The sequence below is a fragment of the Tachypleus tridentatus genome, chromosome 13 (genome assembly GCF_004210375.1).
Source record: "Tachypleus tridentatus isolate NWPU-2018 chromosome 13, ASM421037v1, whole genome shotgun sequence".
Classification (NCBI taxonomy): Eukaryota; Metazoa; Arthropoda; class Merostomata; order Xiphosura; family Limulidae; genus Tachypleus; species Tachypleus tridentatus.
In genome coordinates this window covers 194,438,192-194,465,238 of record NC_134837.1, presented here as the reverse complement: position 1 = coordinate 194,465,238, position 27,047 = coordinate 194,438,192, and the positions used below count along the sequence as shown (strand labels likewise).

Below are 27,047 nucleotides of genomic sequence, written 5' to 3'. Positions count from 1 at the left end.
CCATGGTAGCATAAAATATTGTATATACAAAGGTACAGCTTTTCCTAGTTCTCAGTTGACATATTGTGTCCTTGGATTTCTGCAAGTTCTTTATCTGGACAGCATCTTCCATTCATTCAGGTTCTTTGGCTTTGGATATCTACTCTGCATCAGGAGGTGGACATACATTACATCAACTAGATTGAGACTTTTTTCCCAGACACTTGCGACCTCTGTGAATATCCAATGGACAATTGTTAGTTTCCCAGTTGCCTTATGTACTATATAATATTCCCAGTAATTTTTTGTCAAATTATCATTTGAAATCACAGACTTTGCAGTTTATACGACCAACATGATTAGGCTATCAAAGCGTGTATGATATAGCACAAGCTACCCACTGGTCTAATGTCACAAGCCGCAGTCAAAGGTCCAATGTTAGTGCAAAAATTTGATTTAATCTCACTTGTATGAAATATCCATAACTGTCTTCGCCTTGACAAAACAGGGTAAGCACTACTTCTTCATATCCTGACTAAACACACCTAATTTGTCAAAATACATTGCGCCCTAGAATGGAGTGCGCACCCGATTTTGAAGGTTTAAACTGAAGATGATTTGTTTTTACACATAAGTTGTACAAATTATATCGTATAATTTCTAAATACAGTAAACAAACATCGATATACTAAACGTTTTTAGATACTTTTCAGTAAATATTTTTACGTGTAAATTTTACGAAATTTGTTGAAAAGTTTATTACATACGTTGTAGTACTCTAAGGTAATGATCCATCTTCACATAAATCTTTGTCATTGCTAGAATTGTCGCTATCATCGAAATTTCTTCATCCTCTTCTGGTTCCCATAACGTGTCTCACCCGTCCCACCCATTCACTGGATCGAATACGCAACATTTTTTTGAAACTTTTACCATTGCTTTAATGTTTTTCGGTGGAATATTTTTTTGTTTGTTTATTTTGAAATTTCGCACAAAGCTACTCGAGAGCTATCTGTGCTAACCGTCCCTAATTTAGCAGTGTAAGACTAGAGGGAAGGCAGCTAATCATCACCACTCACCGCCAACTCTTGGGCTACTCTTTTACCGACGAATAGTGGGATTGACCGTCACATTATGACGCCCTCACGGCTGAAAGGGCGAGCATATTTGGCATGACGGGGATTCAAACTCGTAACCCTCAGGAGCAAGGAGTAAAGTGAGATAATCTCTTTTTTGCTCTCATGCCCCTGTGTCATGCAGGGTTTAAAGCTACCAAAATACGCATTGTCCTTTCTCTGGCGGTAAAATTAACAGCAATGTTTCACTCTTACTCCGTCAGTAGAACCAGTCGTGGCCTAGTATTTAACGTATGCGACTACGAATCAAAGGATCCGTAAAATCGCTCTTCGCACTTTAGAGCGATGGTTGCGTTATGAGAGCAACAGTCAAATTCTATTATTCCATTAAAGTAACTCACAAATTGGTTTTGAGTGCTATTGACTAGCTGTCCTCCCTCTAGTCTGTCATTTCAAAATTAGGGACAGCTAGCGGAGTTAGCCCTTTTGTATCTTACGGCAAACATCCGAAACAAACAAACAATTCTCCAAACAACGATTTCCAAAAAGAAACATTCCACGGACGGTAGCTTACAAGTGAATAAACTGTAAAATATTATCTAAATCTTACGATTCGTTTGTGTGTTGTTTTTTTCCAAACAGAAAAATAATAGATTAAATAGTAATATTTTCTCTATTTTGTCAGACAAAAGAAAGAATATTTTGAGATAATACTCGTTAGTTCGAATTGACTTGACTTAAAATTCAAAATTTCTAAAATACAGTTCCTTCCATGAAGTCCTTGATAAGAAGTGAAATCGATGTTTTAATTATAACATGAAACTAAGAGCATTTTATTTAGTTTGTGTGTTTATATTAACTTTCGCGCTAGATCCATCTGCCTCCGTAATATTGGAAAGGGCCGGCATGGCCAGGTGGTTAATGCATTCGACTCATGAACCGAGGGTCGCAGTTTCGAATCCCCGTCAAACCAAATATGCCCGCCCTTTCAGCCGTGGGGGCGTCATAATGTAACGGTCAATCCCACTCTTCGTTGGTAAAAGAGTAGCCCAAGAGTTGGCGGTGAGTGGTGATGATTAGCTGCCTTCCCTCTAGTTTAACACTGCTAAATTATGGACGGCTAGAGCAAATAGCCCTTGCGTAGCTTTCTGCAAAATTCAAAACAACCCAATATTGGAGTGATAAATTAGAGGAAAGGCAGATAATGAACAACAACCACTGCCAATTCTTGGCCTACTCTAATATTCAGAGGGAAATGACTGTCACTTTTAACACACGTCTACGGCCCCCAAAGTAGAGATACAATTTTTGCGGCGATATCAATGCGGGAACAACAGAGTATCGGATCCACAGACCAGAACGTTCTGATAACTGAGCCCATAGATGACTTCAAAATATTCTGAAAAGTTACACACGGACAACCTGTTTATAGCAGTCCTTAATTATCAAGTTATATAAAAGAAAAAAGACTGAGAGTGAACAGTGCCCATCGCCAGTTCTTGAGTTACCCTCACGTGATGAAAGAATGGAATCTGACTCTCACCATTAAAATCGTTCCCATGGTCGCAAAATCCGAAGCGCATTTTTGAGACAAGGATTCAAGGTACATCTGCAGGTCTTAATTTATTCTTTGAGAGTTCTATCGTCAAGTTTTGCTTTTTTACTGGTCAAGTTCACTGTATTAAACATGACCTCAGACATAAAGTAGTTTCGCAGAAGATGATTTATAGATTATTAAAACCAGTCAATCTATTAAATGTCGCAAATAATAACTTTTTTCTGTTCCTTTTTTTCTCTTCTTTCATAAATAAGAGAAAAGAATTTTAGTAAAATCGTGCGCTATCTATTATGCAGTAGTAATTCGGAGAGCAGGTTCGCCCCCTGTTGAGTGATGTAAGAGGTAAACTCTTCGCGTGCGCTGAACAACGGCCAGACATTGACAACGATACAGCACTCACGCCTTGCGGTGGTAAAGTCTAATTAACAATTACGTGAGGCAGAATTAACAGGTACCCCCATCTACAGCACCAGTTTGAACCCATTTTTCATTTTCGTTGAAGAAATGAATCGTTTTAATATTTTACAAAACTCTATATAACTCAATCTTCTAAAAGCTACAACTGTTAATAACAAATACTTCCAGCAAGGTGATTGGTTCTAAGCCTTTTTTTTACCTGTATGTGTAAGAATGTTGCTTCTTCTGCATATATAGGTGTATATAAATGAAATGTTTATTACGAGATTCTAATTTAAGAAGAAAAAGAAAAGTCCATTGCTAGTCCTTGCCATTATTTATTAACCCATAACGAAAAACAAACACTTACAAGGGCTAGGGTAATGGACAAAACTGGTCGTTGTTTAGTTTAGAATCTCTGTGTAAACGTTTTGGTTTTTATAAGATCTTCTGTCATTCTCATATAATGCTGATTTGACCTTCCATATGCAGTTGATGTAATTTATCATACTCGAATTGTTTACATACTCTTACGTATACATCGTATTGCCACCAATTAACGCCCCGTGGGCGTTGCAAGCTACAAAGGGAGTGCTAATCATAGTATTTGTACTGTTCCGGATTCTATTTTTCACGTGTGACTTGTTGATGTCACTGCTAATAAGCGTTTGTGTGTTCACGTGCAAGTGTTTTTTTTGTTTTGTTTTTCAATTCAAAATTATATGTTGGATTTGGTTTGATTCGAATTTTGCGCAAAGCTACACGATAGCTATCTACGCTAGCCGTCCCTAATTTAGCAGTGTAAGACTAGAGGGAAGACAGTTAGTTATCACCACTCACCCCCAACTCTTGGGCTACTCTTTTACCAACGAATAGTGGGATTGATCGTGACATTACAACGCCCTCACGGTTGAAAGGGCGAGCATGTTTGGTGTGACGAGGATTCGAACTCGCGACTCTCGGATTACGAATCGAGCACCTTAACCGCCGGACCTATATGTTGGATTACTTCTGCTGTCAGAGAAATTAGGCTTTATAACAATACCAGGAGGACGATAATCAGGAGCAATACGATATATATATAAAGTGAGTTTTCATCTGGCATCATTGACGTTATCATTGACTCTACTGAGGTTTAATTCCTTAAGCCTATCTGAATTTTCGAAAGGAAGTGTAAAACATTTAAAATATTTATTTATATAAAAACAACGAAAGTGTATTCATTTTCCGCAAAAGCTGTTCGTAAATAAACAGAACAATAAGCAACTTAAGATATGTTAATTCACTTTCAATGGGAAACATATTGATGAAACAAATTACAAAAAAAAAAAAAGATTAAAAGACGCTCATTGTCGACTTTGCGAAATTGATCAGTTAGTTTAGCAAGAAATTGGAAAACAAGCAGTTTTATTCGTTTGTTATTTAGCATGAAGCTGCGCAATGAGCTCTTGGCGCTGTGCCCACCACAAGTATCGAAAGCCCGTTTTTAGTTAGTGGTAAGTCTGTTGGCTTACCACTAAGCCACTGGAGTTTACAAGAAATGTTATTGTGTTGTTGTTGTGTGTTTTTTTTCCTTATAGCAAAGTAGCCACATCGGGCTATATGCTGAGTACACCGAGGGGAATCGAACCCCTGATTTTAGCGTTGTTGTTTTTTAGCTACACGCTTAATTACATTACAAAATACATACGCAATGTTGAGGTAAAATAAGTTTGGAGCCCAGTATAGTCCGGCGATTAACGTACTGGATTTTTAGCTCTAATATTTGCGTCTCTTTAACGCAAAATAATAACAATCGCGTTCAAAACATTGAGGCCATGGGAGATTTATAAGGTTTATGATACTATCCCACTATACGTTCAGAGAAGAGCGGCCCAGGAGTTGGCGTTAGGTGCTTTGACTAGCTTCCTTTTCTCCAGAATGAAGTTCAAAATTAGGTTTAGCTACCGTAGATTGATCTCAAATAGAGAGAGCCCTGCGGGAAAATGTAAAAACAAACAAATGAAATGGCTAAGCTGGCCAAGTGGTAAAGTACAATGTCTGAGACAGATATCAAATTCACGTTTTACGGCAGTAAAGATAAAATTTCAGTTCTGGCATATGATCGACTTGAAGACAAACCTTCAGTATTTCCTTCGTTTGCCGATAGGTTTCGGAAAAAATTATCTGAAAAGTTACTATAACATCAGGAATATTTAGATTTTTGAGAAATTTATATTTTTTTAATAGTGCTTTTTTCGAAAGTTGCGACTGCCTCTCTAAGTTATATATATTAAAAAATATTTATAAAATGATCTTACATCCATTAGGGCAAATTAAGTTCGGAAAAAAAAACATCACTACAGGATATATAGATTCTGAAGTCTCTTGTGATTTGATTAACTTGACAAATAGCTTTTCAAAATATGTAGATACTGAATTTTAAAAACTAATATGCTTTTAACGGCCTCTTTCTAGTTTGGTTGGTTTGGGTTTTTTCCACACCTTAACCTCTCTCTTTCAGGAATAAGGGGTTGATGGGGTGAGAAACTGTAACAGTTTAGGTATTTTCACAACGCATTCCAGTTTCTTGAGCTGCTTAAAACGTTAATTCATATATAGTGTTAAGTATCACAACTCCAAAATAGCCAATGGGATCTGGTATCGAACGAAAGGCCTTTTAAATGGTGACAAGTGTATAAAATGATATATTCACACAACCCTTATTTAAATTCTGCAACGAATTACTGAGGAGATGACTTTTATTGCATCTCTTTGGCCTTATAAAAATTCAAATACTCTATTGATTATCCTTAAAATTTGTGAAAATTATCAAATTATGTGGATTTTGAAACTTATTAATGTCATTGGTGACAACTGGTGTTTGAAGCTTCGTGTTGTTCCACTACACATTAGAAAAGTCAACAGCAAGTATTTCATTGATCTATCGTAATCTGGGAGTCGCGGGTTCGAATCCCAGTCACACCAAACATGCTCGCCTCTTCAGCCGTGGGGGCGTAATAATGTGACGGTCAATCCCACTATTCGTTGGTAAAAAGTAGCCTAAAAGTTGGCGGTGGGTGGTGAAGAGTAGCTGCCTTCCCTTTGGTCTTACACTGCTAAATTGGTGATGGCTAGTGCAGATAGCCCTCGTGTAGCTTTTAGCGAATTTTAAAAACAAACAAACAAACATTCATCTATTTATATACATACGACTAGTTCAAAGCGTTTTGATCCACGTATTGTGAGTAAAAAACAAACATTTAACTGTATTACTAAGTGGTTAGCTTTACATTGAAAGGGATAAGTTTATGTGATTTTTTTACGCGTCGTTTCTACAAAACAAAAATCTGAAAATCAAGCAATCAAAAGTTGCGCGTTAAACACTACGCTTTGCATTCAGTAGTTCAGTTGTTTAAAGTGTCCTCTTGTGTTAACTATTAATGTCTAAGTTTTAAAGCTCATAACACACTTTATTGATATCATAATATTAATGGATCACTGACGTAATCCACTGACGAAAGTACTTTGCATTACAGATTCTTTATTTTATTTATTTTAAAGGCAACATTATAGCTATGACTAGTTTCAATGTATCAGTCACGAAAAACAAAAGAACAATAAATTTTGAAAGTGCACTTTTAATGACTTTTTAAATAGTTTTGCTTCAAACTTGCGAGCAGAAATCAGCTTCATTTCGCACGCAGGTGTACCGACAAGATGAATAGTTGATTCACTGAATTTTACGTTTTATGTAGACACGTAATTACTAGTCTTTATTCTTTCATTTTCTCTTCCTCTCTTAACAGCTGTTTCTCTGACGAAACGTTTTCACGTGAGTCTATAAAACGTTTTTTTTTTTACTTAGGATTGTTTTATGTTGTATTCGAAATAAAACATGTTTCGTGAGTAAATGTCTCCCTAAGAAAGTAATAGGCCTTGAAAAAAACAACTTTGTAACATAATATAATTTAGCCTGATAACAAATATTATTTATTACCTATTACCGACTTCTGAGAAAAGCCTGTTAGCTCATCTCCGAAATCTGAAAAATATCACTGAGACTCTATATTCGTTGTGTGTATTTCGAGTAGGTTAAAACCTCGCACAGGTTTTTCAACAACTTTTACGATAAAAAAAACACGTTACATATATTTAGTTATGTTTTGATCTTAACAGTTGTTCATGAAGCATTACACAAAGATGGATACAACATTCCCCTACATTGTTCCATGACATTCTAGTACCTAAGTTCTGTCACTTGATGCCTAAATGGTAACACCATGTCACACCAGTTACGGAGGAGACTTCTCACCCAAACACTTAGAACCTCAGTGAACATCCAGTGGATAATTTTTAGTTTTTGTTACCTGATGCACCAAAATTATTCCCAATTATTTCTTTCAAAGTACATATTGTGATTTCTATGACCCATATCAGTCATACCAATAAATCTCACCCAATCACTTTGTTTCATCTTGCTGTCTTTCTAACAATTCTTTCTTACTTTTCTTATGTCTACGTTGTTTGGCAACTTAAACTAGCCCATACTTTATCATAAGTGACAGAAGTCAGTAATGTTAATAACTAAAGTGCATTTTATCTATTGATCAGTTTTCTAATTGCATAAATCCATCTAATTCACTTCACCTTTCATTGTGGGCCAGCAGGGGTGTGGTGTTAGGGGCCTTTGCTACTAGAGGGATGCTGATGTTAGTATGTGATGGCACATGTCCTCTGTATAAACTTAGCTGCAAAAAGGATGTAGTGTAAAATACCTGGTTTGTAAGTTCTACCGCCAGGTGGTTTCAGTAAAGATATGACGATTAGTCGTTTAGTTTAGTCATTTGTTACTAAGCGCAAAACTACACAAAAGGCTATCTGTGCTCTGTCACTACAGGTATCAGAACCCGGTTTCTAGCACTATAAGTCCGCAGACATCCACTGTGCCACTGGAATATACAGAACATCAAACGTTACAACCCCGTATCCCACTACATCGGAAAACACACTCTACTGCAATGATGTCCAGTCAGAGGACGGGTGTTACCTCTAAAGTGTCTCAGCAGGTCAGTTTCGAAGTTTCTACAAAAACAAATTTTATTGTTAAGGTTGAAATTTGGATACACCCACACTTCATCTATCCTGAACTAATCTATTTCATCACATGGTATCTGTAGACATAATATTGTTTGTATGTTGTGTAAACATTTTTTTTTCCACTTTACCGAAAGAGGTATATCTCGTGTATCTGGCTGGAGGCAAAAACAACTGGCCTGCTCTCATAATTTACATCAGTTCTTATTAGGGAATACTCAAACCACCAATTTCATTTATTAGTATATCCAAGTATCAGCAGTAATACTGTCACACTTTTCTCATTGCGTGTGTGATTTTTTTAACGGTGATTTAAGTTGCAATACAAATATTTTTGGGTCAGGTATTGGGAACCCGATAGACAAAATCGAGTTTTCCACATTATAGTCATGTTATGAAAGTGATGGTAAAAATTCCATTATTTAATTACCATAACAAAGAATTGGCAGACGGTGTTGTAGGCCAGCAGCATTCCCTGTAGACTGTCACTTCGATATTAGGGACAGTTTTTATGTTGGTTTATGCAAACGTCCGAAACAGCCAAATATTATGGTTCTTGTTTAACTTCAGTTACCCGATAACCTATTTTAACGTACGTTTTTTTCTGAGGGCCTCCAACACTATCGTGTACCTAAAAAAAACAAAAAACTGTGGCCCAAAAAGTAAATGTTTCAATTCGTATAAATGTAATTTTATGTAAACTATTTATAATTCTATAAATCACATATTATTAAACTATTTTATTAACTCACGGACTGGACACGCGGACTCCAGTTTGAGAACCGGCGAAATATTATATACATATAAAGGGTTGTGTTTTTATTTTTTTGGGTTCTCCCGGACAAATTCAGTAATTTGAGAAACATTAAATTACTGTAAGAGAATTATTGCACACATATTAACAATGGATAAACCTTTTAAATTAAAATTGAACACGCAAAATTAATTACTTGAGAATACAACTAATACCTGACAAAGGACGAAATTCCATTTTTCTTGTTTACCTTCACAGGTAGAGGCATTTTTCAAACACTTCCTACAAGCGGGGGTATAATTGTGATATATTTTGCATATAATAAATATTTATTAGATATTTATTATTCAACTCAACTCGTAGTTTCACACGTATTTCGATTAGTTGGAATTAAGCGCAAAACTACACAAAAGGCTATCTGTGCTCTGCCCACCACGCATCTTGAAACCCGGTTTTTAGCAGTGTGACACCGCAGACATCTCGCTGTGCCACTGATAGGGAGGCATACACATATTTATGCACAGATCAGTTCAGGTTTTAAGTAAAAAACAGCGATACTTTTATTATTGAATATTCACTTATAAAATTCGTTGTGACTGGTTTGTTTTTTTCCAAATCAAAACTTTTATTATTGGATATTCACTAGTAAAATACGTTGTGATTGGTTTGTTTTTTCAAGTCAAAGGAAATTTCAATTTCGTCGATTTTTCTATTCAAAAAATTTCATTTTTTTAATATTATCGGTCTTTTCTGTGAAACGATATTCATGATTTGTTCGTTTGTATAAGTTCAAGCCTATGCAGTGAGCTAATTTATACTGTCTTCTGAGAGGACCGAGTTTCGCATTAAAACCTCTAATACTTACCTATATGCTATCATATCATTTCATAATAATGTAACACATTAGCCTGATGGCCTACTCATCCCATAATAAACCAATACATTTATTAACACACTACTTTATATAAAGTCGTACACAAATATAAATCAGAATACGATTGGAAAAAGGCCTACAATCATCATCAGTTTTACGTCTCTCTACTTTTATTGTATCCATTACACGCCCCATCCTCATCACTGCGAGCTCAACAGGATGATGACGCTAAAAATCGAGTTTTGTTACCCGTGGTGGGCAAACAACCAAACCAAAACAATCAACTAGTATACAATGATAAAATGTGATACCTCAATTCCAAGAGAGGCAAGGCTGGTGAATATGGCACAAAGCACTATAATCAATAGAGCATCACGAAAATCTAACTAGGACTTTTAACTACAAAATGCTAAGCCTTCTCAAATAGGAGAATTTCTTCTAGCCTGAGATAAATATATCAGTTGTAAATCGTGCGATCGGATGACAACATTTAGTACGGCTGACCTTTCGAAACCAGCTCAAGGCTATGTCCCTGGGAATTTCCCGCTTTCCAGTCAGAAGTAACAGAGTGTAGGTTACGTCTGTATAGGACTCCAGTTGTAGGCTTAAGGAACAGAAAAGTGTTTGAAAATAAAACAAAGGAGGGCTAATAAATATTATACATCGTTTACCTTAAGGAGCTGGCATAATTCTAGACAAGTTATTGGCGTCGTTTTAATATCATCTTCATGCCTAATATGACAAAAATAAAATAAAAACTCCTTTAAGTTTTATATGAGACATTACTGTTATTATGGATAAGAACAGTGTAGTTTAAAAATCGCTGCTATACAACTGTTCTGTAATGTTGAACAGAAACAAGGTGTACATAAAAGTAATGATATGAAGAAGAAACAAGGAGCGAGTTCCACTGCCCTATATTGAATAACAGGTCAATAAACAGAACAATGTAGGACGGTCGAACTCAGGTCAAATAACGCTCCAGTGTGTCAGTACGTTGTTAACACCACACTTCAGTTTGTTAGATTGATACGAGGTATGATTGTACGCGTGTGAGATTGACTGATATAGTCGGTAAGGTTTTGGGGGCACAATAGCAACACTGATGTAGTCGGTAAGGTTTTGGGGCACAATAACAACATTGATGTAATCGGTAAGGCTTTGGGGCACAATAACAACATATAATCGGTAAGGTTATTATTGTTGGATCAAATATCAATTTAAAAATATAAAAGCATACGAAGCATCACATAGCTAACTGACCGTTGGAGATGTATCAGATTGACCTTTTGTAGCAAGGAGCAATTGGAGTGAAATTTCACGCAAGTAGGCGGAGGGGGTGGAGACGTTCAGGTAAAACCCCTATTTCTGTGATCTGAAAAGAATTCTCCCTATATATTCATAGTAGAGCTATTTACAGTACTTCATTTTCTACATAATCTATATTTTTCTGATGAAGCATTAACATTTTTGGGCTTGAAATAGACGAACTCCCCCGTATTACTAGCAAGCACAGCATGCTGATTGTGATTGGCACGATACTTGACATCACAAATAGATCCCTTTCTCAAACATTCTGAATTTACTTCCTCCAACTCCGGTATATCCGCTAGGGGGCGTGTGTAAATGTATGTGTCTTTTTTTTTTGCACACAAACAGAGAGAGAGAGAGATTTAAAATATATTTAAAAACCCATTTAAACTTGTCAATAATAATAAAAAGACCCGAACTCAAGAATAAAGTTTTATTCCAGTTTCGTAATATTTAAGATGTTCTTCAGACAAATGTGTTAATTGTTGGAATAGTTCAGCTTTATCTCAGAATTCTCAATCTCTTGAGTAGTGTATGGTCAGGTGGTTAAGGCGCTTGACTCGCAATCTGAGGGGCGTTATAATATAACTGTCAATCCCACTATCCGTTGATAAAAGAGTCGCCTAAGAGTTGGCGCTGGGTGGCGATGACTAGCTGCCTTCCCTGTAATCTTTCACTGCTAAGCTAGCTATGCTAGCGCAGATAATCCTCGTGTAGCTTTGCGCGAAATTCGAAACAAACCAAACAATATTGATAAAATGAGAATAAAAACAACATTAATGTTTTTAAAGCTCCACCTATTAATATGAAAATTTGATCATAATTTGATGGTGCCTTATTTACACACACACACACACATATGCATACACGCACACAGATATGCACATCATTCGTAGAATTACAATCACAAGTTTGTGTGGGTGAGGGTGGTAAAACATGGAGGTGTTTAGTGAAGGTATCAATAAAACAAAAACGCATGTGTAACAAGTTCAAATTTCATTCCATCTAAGCCATCAGGTCCCTACACCAATGATATACTGTCTTGGCTGAGAAGTTTATCTACTGTTCTTCTGCATTGTTATTATTATAGTGACAGAAAAGGTAACATATGATTGGACAAACATGTGCCACTTGTTATTCTGGTCTGTATAAGTTGTTTTGAGTATTTATTCACCAAAACACATAAACACACCTGTTTTGCATAAAAGGGTGTGTCTGTAGTATAATGTTTTTCGAAACAGATCAATGCTTTGTTCAGACAGTTTCTCTGTACTTGGTGTAAAGTCATGCCTCGTCACGTACCAGAAGTTATAGGACGTCAAGCTGTTCGACTATCCAGAAATGATATGAAGCAAACGGACATCACCAGAACGGTAGAGTGCCCCACCCGAGAATGATGCTTCCAGAATTGTGAAACGTCATCGGTTTACAGCTGAAAGGATGTATCAGGAATGTTTACTGAGAGTCAACAAAAAAAAACCATTGCCCGAGATCACTGTGCTTTGATCACGTTAAAACGTCGAGATCGAAAGTCTTACAACACCTTAGAACAGAAATAGCATGAAGACGCTCATTCAGGGATAACGAGAAAAACAGTGACAGGAGACTGACTAAACGATATTATTTTGCAAGAAAGGCTATATGAAAACCGATATTAACCAGAATTCACCACTGTCACTGTGTTAACTGGGCAATATAGCATGCCGATTTACAGTCAGGACACTGGCAATATGTCATCTTTTCATAGGAGTCCTGTTTTCAGCATGTTAAAGCTGATGGTAGAATTTCTGTTTTCCGTTTGCCTGAAGAACAAGCAACAAGAAACACGGGGAGGTAGTGCAGTACATCTTTGGGCGACTTTTGATCATGGTAGAAAACTGTTCTTTACATCCTTCTGGGTAATGCCAATGGCGTCTCCTACTGGCATCATATGGAGACGATTTTTTTGCCATATGCTAGAGCAAGGTTTGTTAATACCCCTGTGTTTCAGGATGACAATGACAATGATAATGTTCACAGTCTACGTTGTACAGAATTATCTCGAACAGGAAGGTGTTGTGAGATTGTCATGGTCAACAAAGTCTCCATATTGTAACTACACTAAGAAGTGTTGGGCAGAATTGAGCCTAAAATTCCCAAACACAACACTAAAACAGCTACTATAGTTTAGTTGTAGCGCTTCTAGTGACCAAATTCGATGAATTCGCGGTTGGATTACATCAACAAACAGCCCGGCGACTGTTTCAAATATCTACGTTGGCGGAAAATTCCCAGCTTTTTCAGAAGCGAAACTTAAAAAAGGTATTTTTGTTGGTCATCACATTATGAAATTGACTTCGGATGACAGTTCAAAAGGACAATGATGAAAGTTGAAAAGGAACCGTGGATTGTCTTTAAATATGTTATTCAGGAAGCAAAGAGAATCCAGATAGTTGGGTTGTAATATAAGCTTGAAAGTTCATTTCTTACACTAACATATTGACTAGTTACCCGAAACCCTTGGTACCGTCAGCGAATAACAAGGGGAAGGATTTCATCAAGGCATCAGGGTAATAGAGAGGAACTATAAGGAAGATGGAACATCAGCATGATGGCTGATTATTACTGGTTATTGACACGAGATGCACCAGAGGCAGTACATCAAATAAAGACCACAACACGTTGTTTTGAGATTAAAAGACGTAGACTTCACAAAGAAAACAGGATGAAAGAGGATGCATTTTCGTTTGACATCAATGTTCTTTCGCAGTATGTCTGCGGACACCGCTAAGCACCGGGTTTCGATACTCGTGGTGGGCAGAACACAGATAGACCATTGTGTAGCTTTGTACTTAATTACAAACAAATAAACAAACTAAATATTCTCTTTTCTTCAGTTTTTTGTATTTTTGTAAACAAACATAATGATATAAAACGTCCATTGTGGTAAACAAAATAACAATTTGATCTCAGCGAGTGTTTTTTTCTTTCCAATTTGTAAAAAAAAAAAATCTTCTTACGTGATAGAAAAAAATAATATTATTTTTGAAATCTGAGTAGTTTGATTGTAGAAAATTCGTTATTAAAACAAAAAAACAATGAAGTTTAAATTCGGGGCTTCTCCGTTACCATCTGGATTGATAAAATAAATAAGATGCTCGATTTGCAATCTGTGGATCACGGGTTTGAATCTCTTCACCGAATGTGCGCCTTTTTAGCCATTTGGAGGTTATAATGTGACGGTTAATCCAATTATTCGATTAGAATAGCCCAAGATTGGACGGTGGGTGGTACTGACTAGGTGCCTTCCTTCTCTTCTGTTCTGTCATTTCTTAAACCTAGACGGCTAGTGCAGATGACCTTCACTGGCTTTGCGCGAAGCTCAGTAAACAAACTTATATAATCATCATATGTCTGAATATGTATGTGGTAAAAGTTCCACACTGCACTGTTGCCCATTGTCATATTAGCCTTAAATTATACACAGGCTGAGTGCATTATGTTAAAACAATTTTGGAGTCTCATCACGAAGTTACAGTCCACGCCGTCACATCTGTTCATGTTCTATCTAACGAACATGCAACTTGGGAACATCTTTCTAGCATATTTTTCATTGGAAAAAACAAAACAAACAAAACAACTCCGACATAACACTGTCATGTCCAAACAACACCCCTCTCCTGGGATATTTTCAATAGGAGTTGTGTCCAGTGACTTGACTGGGATGTCTTCATATGGAATAGAATGAATACCCGTTTCATGTTCCATTTGCTTGAAGTATGCTATTGTATACAAGTGAAACGTATTAGTTTTTCAGTTAGAGCTCATTTTTATTAAACTGCATTTTAATGCCTGGGAAACATGGACGGCTTTACCCACTGACCTTTGTGTTCGTGTATCCTGATCTGTCAGAAGACGCTGTACTTTCCTAACGACGCCTGCAATACGACGTGCTACAGGTCTACTTCTGTATGGTTCTGGGGTAACAAATTGATCCATATTCCTTTGTTTTTCCAGTGTATTAAATATGTTCCCATTGTGGAAATTCTAAATCTCCGATCTAAATACATCTTTATGATCTCAGTGTATAAATATTTTACGTTGAAAGAGGCGGATACTTTACTTCCATAAAAATGATTAATTTCCATCAGCATCACACAACCTACGGAAGGTAAAACAATGTTTATTATAGTTCTTATATATTCTATATTCCAAGGTGATTTTATACTGGCTGTGGTAGTCTTGTGACTTGCTGATTTAGATAATCAAAATCATTTTAGTATAACGACGTATATTTAAGGTATGATTCACTGCGTCTTCTCACCGTCAAGTGATTCTATCCTTACACTCCATTAGTGTCAATCGTAGTAGGTTTATTTAAATTTCGCGCAAAGTTACACGAGGGCTATCTACGCTAGCCGCCCCTAATTTAGCAGTGTAAGGCTAGAGGAAGGCAGCTAGTCACATCTCCCACCATCAACTCTTGAGCTACTCTTTTATCATCGAATAGTGGGATTGACCGTCGCATTATAACACTTTCACGGTTGAAATGACGAACATGTTTGGTGTAACGGAGATTCGAACCCGTGTCCCTCAGACTGCGAGTCGAGCGTCCTCACCACCTCGCTATGTCGGGCCAATTCGAAGTCAAATTATCTGATTAATTAATTCACTGCATTATGCCCCATCGAATTATTCTGTTCTAGTGCATAATACTGGCCAAGGACCAAACTAAACATGTACATACTATTTTCAGCTACCCTTATTTCCGAATGGAACAACTGGTAAGTTCATGAAATCACAACGCTAAAATCCAGAGTTTCCTTCTCTGCAGTGGACACAGCACATAAACCCATTGATACTGATCTAAAGCAAATAAACAATCTCAATTACCGACATTCAAGTTACTCCCTCCTAACTCGTTATTCCGTCATTGGTTGAAGTCAGTCTTTTACTTTTCAAAATGAACTCCCAGTTAAGGAATCTATCTATTCCGTATACTAGTCTAAATTACACTAATAACAACAAGTACCTGGTTTGAGTAATAATCGACTTGTACGCAGTTAATACTTTATTTAAATGGCCCGGCATGGCCAAGCACGTTAAGGCGTGCGACTCGTAATCTGAGGGTCGCGGGTTCGAATACCCGTCGCACAAAGCATGCTCGCCCTTTCAGCCGTGGGGGTGTTATAATGTGACGGTCAATCCCACTATTCGTTGGTAAAAGAGTAGCCCAGGAGTTGGCGGTGGGTGGTGATGACTAGCTGCCTTCCCTCTAGTATTACACTGCTAAATTATGGACGGCTAGCGCAGATAGCCCTCGAGTAGCTATGGGTGAAATTCATAAACAAACAAAAACAAACTTTATTTAAATACGTAGCCACTTTTATTTCATTTTCCGAGTGGAAGTTGGTTATTACTAAATACCTCGCTTAGCAAAGATTTTCTGATTTTGTTAAATATCCTGCAGAACCACAGTACTTATAAAAGTATTAACTTTACATAACTAACACTTTTGGAGACAGGAAGGTGAAATCAAAAAGTGCACGAGTTTTGAGGTTGATACGAAATAAGTACAATTCTTGATCAAACTTAAGCTTCTTGGTCTCGAGTTAAATAAATAAATTTTTTTCCTCTTCCGTAGTCTGCAATTACATACGCCATTATTAGCTAACGTTGTTCTGAACCAAAGAATACAAATAAATCAAATCAAAATTATAATTAAAATCAATTTATTTTTAACAGAAATATAATCATAATTTGTTGTTCTAACTAAACAAGTAAAACCAACAACCTAATAACATAAGCAGTTAGGGACAGCAAAACTTTTCTGTAAGGGATGGCTTACGAAGGCCAGCCTCCAGACTATGATGGAATAGTTTAGACACACCGACAGAAATACCTGATTTAATTAGCATATACTGGTTATAGCGCATTGTCATTATTCTGTCAGTGCTTTACCTATCTGTAATGAAAATCTAACCTTCCAGCTATTGTTTAGCTATTAAAAAATACGATTACCAAATTCCTTCTCTCTCACAAACAAGGTCTATCCTCAGGCCTAATCATTAGTTCGAGTAAAGCCACTAGTTATGAGCGAGCTTTTATGTGTTATTTCTCTTTCTTCTTCCGGGATTAAACCTGCAACTTCTTGCGGGTCAGGTGAGCACTCTGCCTTCTAATGTAAAAGGTTATCTTTCTAGTTGATACTTTTTAAAAATAATTTAGACCGTATATTCTTCCCCGGTTTAATCTCTATATTAGACCAGTAAATAACCTTAAAAGTACCATACTAAGGACACACACAAACATGTTTAAAGAAACACTTCAAAGTTGTTGTGCAAAATAAACCCGAAAACCAAAGAGAGTAAAACCCTTAACTGTTGAGATTGGGGACTCTCCTGAGCAAGTCACATTTTTATTATAAACTGATTATTTTTTTTAATTTTACGCAGATACAAGAGGACTATCTGCGCTAGCCGTCCCTAATTTAATAATGTAAGACAAGAGGGAAGGCAGTGAGTCATCACCACCTACTACCAACTCTTGAGCTACTCTTTTTACCAACGAATAATGGGATTGAACGTTACGTTATAGCGCCCCCACGTCTGAAAGGGTTAGCACGTCTGATGTGATGAGGATTATAACCCGTGACCCTCAGATTGCGAGTCGAGTGCCCTAACCACTTGGCCATGCCGGGCCTAAACTGTACATAAGTAAAAGTATGAACGTACAGGCTACTTTTTACGACGAATTGTTGTTGTTGTTCAGGTGTATAATTCACCTTTTTTGATACACAGATTTATTTTTAATATGTATTTTTATTCATTTTGCATTAAAAAACTATAATAAAACATAAGTTTATTGCATGCTTTTTTTTAAAACCTATTCCCGCGGGTTTTTTGTTGTTGTTTTTTGTCTTGATGCCAATCATGAAAACAAAATTGAAACTGACCAGTTTTTTTATCAGATTGTGCACTCAAATTGTAAGCATTATTTTAAAGTTTACACCACGATTCTGTATATTTCATACAAAAAAGTTCAAGTTATTTCAGTTAATATTGTTCTTTTAGTGAGACCTTACTGTGAATAGATGAGCCATGAGAGGGCGCTGATTAATTAATAGTCGTTCCTTTTCACTGTATGGAAGTTGCACCAGCATCCTCTTCAAATTTCCTGCTCCAAAATATTCTTTGAATTTTTTTTTAGTTGAGTTTTTGAGTAATTGCAATCGTCGTCGCTGGATATTAGCTTGTCAGATATTGACAGTTAAAACTGACGTTGAAAAGTTTGCCTGCCTGGGTGGGGTACAAGTTAACTTGGGTGTGAGTTGATTGTGATACGTAATACAGATACTAGACTGCCAATAAATTAAAGATAGTTTAGTGTAGTTCCCGTTAAAGCAGTGTAAAGAACATATATTTCTTAACGTCTTGGTCTAGGTTGTTCCTTACACATTCGTCATTTCAAAAAAAAACAACGCAATTTCTTTTTTGAATTATTTCTTTAATTCCATGGTAATTCCCATAGAGAGGTTGTCGTACTGAAAGTCTTTCCTTAACCCTTAAACAGCGGAAATTTTGTAGGTGGCAGCATCAGTTGGTGACGGCCACCGTTTAAGGGTTAAAGATCTTCGTTTTCGGTAACTACGGCATGGATTGTTTGTTTGTTTGTTTTTAACTTCGCGCAAAGTTACATGAGAGTTATCTGCGCTGGCTAGCCGTCCCTAATTTACAATGTAAGACTAGAGGGAATGCAGCTAGTAATCACCAACCAACGCGAACTCTTGGGCTACTATTTTACCAACGAATATTAAAATTGACCGTCACATTATAACGCCCCCACGGCTGAAAGGGCAAGCATGTTTGGTGTGACGGGGATTCGAACCCACAACCCTCGGATTAGGAGTCGAGTGCCTTGACCATCTTGCCATGCCGTTACTGTTCGGTTGGAGAGCAAAAGTCTACCCAATGAGCTATTTGCTATATTCTGCCCATTATTCGTATCGAAAACCCAATTTTTAGCGTCGTAACTCTTCAGACTTACCGATGAGCCACTGAAACATTTTGTAAAGTTCAAATTCTTTTGTTTTTACACTTTTTATAATGTATCTCACACTATTTTCTGTCAAAGTAGTTTATTATAAATCTAATAGAGTTTGCTCATAATACTACATTAAAACTGTATACAATGTACCATTACTTTTTTCAAAATTTCGAATATTTCACGAGGCTTGCTTGCTATCAACACTTTATATTGAAAAGTTATGAACTGTTTAACCTATAGTTTAAAAACCTCACATGGATTTTTGTTAACGCTATGGAAAATTCGCGAGTTTTCTCGACACTCAGTTGTTCACTTTCTAACGTGCTTTCTGTCGACGGTTTGCATTACATATCTAGAACATGTTATTATTAACCATTGAATATCTTATAGTGATTTTAGTTACCACCTTATATTGAAAATCTTACGAGCAAAGTGCTATTTGAAGTCTCAGTTTCTTGTTAACATTTCCTAATCAAATATCACAAGGCGTTCTGTTAACACATCACAATAAACTTTCATGGATTTTTCTTACCACCAACGCCAGTGGCATAGCAGTATGTCTGCGAATTTACAAAGCTAGAACCCGGGTTTCGATACCCGTGGTAGGCAGAGTATTGTTTATTTTTATTCCTAATTACCAATAAACAAATTTTCTTAACAGTATATTAAAAAGTTCATACTTGTTTTTAACATTCTGTTGACAATCTTATAAGTCTTTCTGTTAAAACTTCCCAATACAATACCATGAGGCGTCTTGTTAAAGCAGATATTGAAATTCTTTTGAGATATGTTGCGAGTAATTTGAATTGAAAAAAAACAAAAAACATTTCCTAATCAAATATCATAAGGCTTTCTGTTACCACATCCCAATAAACTTTCATGGATTCGTCTTACTTACCACGCTCCCCGCCAGTAGCAACGCGGTATGTCTTCGCTCAATGTATAGCCTCACGCCGTTTACAAGCTGACTTTTCTCCGACTAAGATATCTAATGTCGTCGTAGAAATACTGACGTTCGAAGTTAATTTACTGAAGTTAAACGGTTTATAATGTTCGAAATCTATAAACGTTCTTGCAGTTTTCCAATTAATAAGCGTTTATCACAATTACAGCTTACGAAGTTTATAGCATACTGATTGCAGCAAACCAACGACAGTATTCTAAAACTGTCTCTCCGCGTGTTACGATAGCTCGCTTTTATACGCATTAGGCAAGATCCTCGAAAGTTCATCTGGCAATAATACTATCAGTTACTAGTATTTTACATACATAGTATATTGTTGATTCTTACGATTGAGAATCTTCTACAAATTTGGAGAACAAGTGGGACTCTCGCAGAACACATTTAACAATATACGCTGGATGCATTAAACTGAAACAAACGCGGATATTAAAATAAATGTATAACAGCAAATCGGTTACAATCTGCTAATACACTTTATATATATATATAATGCTTGCTTAAAACACTTTCTACAGAAAATTTGCACTTTTTTCTAATAAAAGCATCAAGCTAGTGGTTAACACTTTCTATCAAAAATCTATTGGAACATGTTTATGTCAGGTGTAACGAGATATTAATCAAACCGTAAGTCAGCTCTTAAAACTGCGCATTCTTCCAATGATTAATGGATTCGTATGTTTATATATACATAACTTAATTAAACGTTTCATTAAAGATACCGAAATGTATATGAAACAAAAATGTGTCCTTCTTTAATCCTATTTAACTCTATCTTTGATAATCTAACTGTCGCAAACGAATGAACATGTTAACCTTGAAAACACAAGACAAGTCAGAGATTAATCGTAGTTCTAGTGAATATCAGCCTAGCTTTCAACAGAAAACTGTCTATTATTTTAAGCCTCAAATTAAAGTTTTGTTCACTAGGCTTTGGCAAAAATTAGAACACAACTGACTAGAAAGTTTCAACTTTTTTTCTTAGTGAAACTGTATCTGATGTGTACATAAATTTGTAAAAATAACGACATGTAATTTTAGGGATATGTTTCGAAGCAATTGTATTGTCTTAGCTTTTATCGTTGTTGTTGTAGCTCAAAGATACATAACGGACTATCTGTCCGCCGCGGGTAACCGAACCCCGGATTTTAGTGTTATAATTCCATATTAATCAGGATTCCATTAAGTAAAAAAAAATGTGACAAATGATATCACATATTTAGTAAAAGTAATTAAATTTGTAAAGTAACAACAGCAACAGATTTATTTAACATTTGCCTAATTTGAATGAAATTTACATAAATCACCTAAAATGTTCCTTATCGTTTCTCTTATAGAAGAACGTTTTGTTTGAATAACACGAGACCTTTCGATATATTAGTTTCTTGTTCTTATGTTTCTTATGCAACTCTTACTGACTCAATTAACATTAATTCTATTACTTATGATTCACGAAATATTCTTATTCTCTCTCCATATGCACCTTTATGTGATATATTTAAATATCTACTTATTCATTCGTGGGTTAATTGAATTCACTTTCCTAACTGAATGCTATGTGAAGAAGGTTAGGCCTAACATTATTGTTTAAGTACATTATATGTACCAAACAAACACATTTATGAAGCTAGGTCCTGTAGTACTAGTTATTTACAAGTTCAACATATTTTTTTTTCATTTGTTTTACAGCTCTAGGCGTCGAAATCACTTCAATCTATTAACCACGCTTTGTCATTTAAAAAGACAATAGGCCAAACTTAAATACACATCTCTTATCAACAGGCTCCCATAAGTCACGAGCTTCACGAGTTTTTGTTAGCACTTTATCATCATCACTCTCTTCAAATGTCCGTAAGCCATCACGAAATGGGCCGTTTAAGACACCCCTACCACCACCTTCTCCTCCTACTCGGAGCCAAAATATTATGTACGACCGCCGTGCGCGTTTCCACAGCTTGTAATTGTAAACAACACTGGGTACCTCGAGGCAGAATGGATTCTCACCAATATATCAAGACCACGTGTTACAAATGCATGAAGGTTTGTGAATTTATTAATTCAGAAACATATATATTTTTGATGTGAACAGGTTTGGAATGAGTTTAATTTGAATCTGCGTAGCTTCAAGCTATTTGGTTTATGGTTTGTCGATACAAGTGATTGTTTCTTCCTCTTTGTTTGATTTCTGAATTTCGCACAAAGCTACTCAAGGGCTATCTGTGCTTACCGTCCCTAATTTAGCAGTGTAAGACTAGAGGGAAGGCAGCAAGTCATCACCACCCATCGCCAACTCTTGGTCTACTCTTTTACCAACAAATAGTGGGATTGATCGTAACATTATAACGTCCCCACGACTGAAATGACGAGCATGTTTGATGTGACGAGGATTAGAACCCGGGACCCTCAGATTACGAGTCGAGTGCCTTAACCATCTGGTCATGCTGTGCCTCGGAATTTAAACTACACATCCAAATGAATTAACTCGTACACACGAACATAAAAAGTTAGTTCTATCAGTAAACAGACAATCCGATAAGATTAATAAAACCAAATAAATATTTTCAAATGAAACTATCTTTTTTCTCTATTAAAATGGCAAATGGGAAGTTTATTTCCCTTTTTCCGATCTTTGCTTTGAATATAGCAAAACAAGTGACAATTTGAAAATTTATGTTTTTTTTTAAGTTCCTAGAAGTTAAATTATCGAATTATTAGTATGTTGTTTGTTGTTCATCGGGAACTTCATAAAAATGTGGTAAAGTTTGTTCGTGGTTACACGTGTACTGTCATGATGTTATCAAAGTTGACTCGTAGTCTGAGGGTCGCGGGTTCGCATCCCCATCGCGCCAAACATGCTCGCCCTCGCAACCGTGGGGGCGTTATAATGTGACAGTCAATCCCACTATTCGTTGGTAAAAGAGTAGCCCAACAGTTGGCGGTGGGTGGTGATAAATAGCTGTCTTCCCTCTAGTCTTAGACTGCTAAATTAAGGACAACTAGTACAAATAGCCCTCGTGTAGCTTTGTGCGAAATTCAAAAACAAAACAAACAAACAAACATTATCGAAGTTGTGTTATGTCATGTATTTTCATGTAATGTTACATATTATGCATCATAATAAATACCGAACTTTTATGTTCCATTACTTTGTATTTTGTGTGGGTATTGAAAAAAAATTGATTCCTCCCTAATCAAAATCGTGAATTTGTTTCTGTGACTTTTCCTCAACCAAAATTGTTACTTTTTTCTGGCAACTGGACAATCGCTTTTCTAGTTCAGAGAAGTTGTCTTCACCGTACACATGCGTGCTTTTGTTTCTGCGAAATTAATACTTAGTTATTACCTCCAAAAACTAGCCCCCCGCTAGTACAGCGGTATGTCTCCGGATTTATAACGCTACAATCAGGGGTTCGATTCTCCTCGGTGGGCTGAGCAGATAGCCCTTTGTGGCTTTGCTAAAAGAAACACACACACAAAAACTGATCGACTACAATGAATTATACTTCCTTGTATTGGTTAATTTAAATTTTTGTTTGGTCAACGAGATAATTTTCGCTGGACGCATGATTACAAAAAAAAAAAAAAGACCCGTCATCTGTAGTCGGACTTTCAATAAGAGCGCAGGAACTAAAGGTGCTGAGGGTGTGGCATTCACCTTAACTTGACGCATGAGGGAAGGGAGGGTGCGCAGGCGTGGTTCTCATCATATAAAAGAGTTCCGGCTTTTTAAAATGGTTAACTCAAAAACTGTTCCAACATAAATGATTTTTGATTGATTGTTCTGCATTTAAAACAGTGGAAAAACAGAAATGTTACAATTCTAAAAACTTACTAGAACGAATAACAACTCTTAAGAATATTTAAATACACATATACAGAAACTTCAAGAACATTCACATAATATCTGTAAACAATATTTAGGTTAAATCTATTACATTAAGGCACCTTGCCTCGTGAAACGTTTCACACATATTTTGGTATGAAATACATGATAAATACAGTGCTAAACTTTCTTTACTTTACTGTTATATTTAACTGTGAATGTTCGATTAAATGAAATGAAAGAAACTGTTTTGTAACCACTGATATAAAACGTTTTCGTCCACGATTATTTCCGCTGTTGGTGTGAAAAAGACATATATTCGTTTCTTTGTAATACTTGCAAACCTGTTCTGGCTCATAGTTTGTTCTGTCTTATTTAGCGACTTCTTTTCCCATCGGTTGTTCAGACTGAGAATTCAAAACATTATTTTTAGATAGATTATGGTAAGTTTCCTCTCCCTTGAGATTTATACAGTCTGTTACCACTCTTTGAAGCTTCCAAAAGCAATCACGCGCTCTCCGAACCTAAAGTTTGTTTGTTTGTTTGTTTGTTTTGGAATATCGCTCAAAGTTATTCGATGGCTATCTGCGCTAGCCGTCTCTAATTTTGCAGTGTAAGACTAGAGGGAAGGCAGCTAGTCATCACCACCCACCACCAACTCTTGGACTACTATTTTACCAACGAATAGTGGGATTGACCATTACATTATAACGCCCCCACAGCTGAAAGTGCGAGCATGTTTTGTGCGACGGGGATTCGAACCCGCGACCCTAAGATTTCGAGTCGAGCGGTTTATCCACCTGGCCATGAGGGGGCCAACCGAACCTACAGAGCTAACAATTATTTTTCCCATTATTATTAAGTTTTAAATTATACGTACCTTATAGTAACCGTTCCTTGACTTTGTAAGTTTTTCTTGTGTTCCCCCCTCCTCGAACGTCGTTTGACAGAATACTTTTATATGCATATAAAATTCAAGTGTAAAGTGTGATCATTTCAGATGCCACAGTCACTTTAAGGTTTGATCATGATTTACTTTGGTACATTACTCTCAATTTCCTAAAGAGCAGATTTGGCTGCGTGAAGTGTTTTATCTACACCTTTTCTCTTATCAAAACCTTAGGATTCCTCGAGCAAACTCCAAGGTTTAGAACATAACTCATGACGTCATTGTCAGACTTTAAGTATGCCATATGTGAATTAAGGCAAGGACACCGGTGTTTATCAGGAGCATTACAGAACGCTGGGGGGAGGGTGGACGACTGACTTCAAAGTAAAATTACGTGAGATGCTTAAATATTATGAGAGTGGGTGCGGGGTTCTGCCACCATACTTCTAACTAAGCGCCTATCTAAAAAGAAAACAAGATGTAACGAAAATAATTTCGTTTTGTTTATCCATTTCTTTCTTCTTGTAAATCTTTAGTGCGAGATTTAAGATCTGTAGCATTGTGGAAGGTAATTAATCGCACATTTTGAGCTATTTTTCCTGTTTATTTTGAAGGTTTATATATTAAAAAAGACGTTTAAAATCTTTTATTTCTTGACGTATCCCTCAGTGGGAGAGTGGTAAGTCTACAGATTAAGGAAACAAAAATCGGGGGGGGGGAAACGATTCCCCTCGGTGGACATCGAAGATAGCTTAAGGTGGCTTTGCTACAAGAGAAACATATTTAACCCTCATGAAAAAGGAAACAAGCAACCAAAACAAAATTCGAAGGAAAACATACTTTTAGAAAATTATTACCTACATGATATTAACTTCTGCCTTGTTTGTTGCCAGATATCTGTTGTATTTATACATCATTATTAAAGTTAATTATGCTGTCAATAATAGCTGTTGACAGATTTCTACTACACTTATATATCGTAACTAGAATTCACTTGACAGTATCCAATGAAGCTGTTGCCTGATATCTGCTGTATTAATACATCATTACTAAATTAATTATGCTGTCAATCATAGCTGTTGACAGATTTCTACTACACTTATATATCGTAACTAGAATTGACTTTCGCATCCAACGTTGCTGTTGCCAGATATTTGCTGTATTTATATACCAATATTATAATTAATTTTGTCATCTAGTATAGCTGTTTCCAGCAATCTGCTATATTTTTATATTACTACTCGACTTAATTGTTATCCAATATAGCTATTGCAAAATATTTAATATACATTACAAACATTATTAAGCTTTATATTCAACATATCTGTTGATAGATATCTGCTATATTCATAAAGGCCCGGCATGGCCAGGTAGGTTAAGGCGTTCGACTCCAAATCTGAGAGTCACGGGTTCGAATCCTCCCGCACCAAATATGCTCGCACTTTCAGCCATGGGATCGTTATAATGATACGGTCAATCCCACTATTCGTTGGTAAAAAAGTAGCCCAAGAGTTGGCGGTGGGTAGTGATGACTAGCTGCCTTCCCTCTAAACTTACACTACTAAATTAGGGACGGCTAGCGCAGATAGCCCTCGAGTAGCCTTGCGCTAAATTCGAAAACATATTTATATATTATCACTAGAATTAATTTTACTATCAATCATGGCTGTCGCCATGTTTCACTATACTCACATGTCATCACTGGTATTGATTTTGCTATCCAATAAATCTGGTGATAGATATGTGCTATATTTATATATGTTTAATAAAATGAACCTCAGAATAACTACAACAACACAGGACGAATTCTATGTTAAATAACAGTAATGACAATATGTATAAAACACGTTGGACAAACTGAATATGGTCGAGAGATGTCATTGTACTTACGTTAGTGGAAACCAGTATAAGGCCTATTTATTTAAATTAATTGTTAGTCTATTATATATTGTTTTTTAAAATGGTTTTCAAATTGATCATCTGCATGAATTATCAAATAAATATAAGAAAAAGAACATATGCGTAATTACGAATTTTAAACTTTTGTAACGTGATGGTCTCGAGCTGTGATAATAACATACAACAAACACTCCACGTTTTATAAAGCGTGAAAATCGTTGTTAGCTTTATTAGCAGCAAGCCTGAGTTTGGCTATCGTCCATGCAGAAGCAATGATAGCTTTTGATTACGCTGAAACACTTACGTAATACTGATGTGAGTCTTGTGGTAAAGTAATCATGTCGTCTAATCTTATACGCAGAACCGAAAAGTTGCTATAATGGACGAATTAAATAAACACAAGTTAAATATGGATTAAACGACGAA

General features: G+C 36.3%; 1 long non-coding RNA gene across 2 annotated transcripts; it reads right to left on the bottom strand.

Annotated features, from left to right (window-relative positions):
- LOC143238574 (uncharacterized) lies at window positions 1-24,926 on the bottom strand. 2 transcript variants are annotated; one of them, XR_013020651.1, is made up of 2 exons: window positions 24,714-24,926; window positions 1-212 (listed from the first exon to the last, which is right to left on the bottom strand). It is a non-coding gene; the product is annotated as an uncharacterized LOC143238574 (long non-coding RNA). The 2 variants fall into 2 exon arrangements; XR_013020650.1 differs by lacking the exon at window positions 1-212 and adding an exon at window positions 7,128-8,716.
- Between the last annotated feature and the right edge of the window lie 2,121 nt (window positions 24,927-27,047).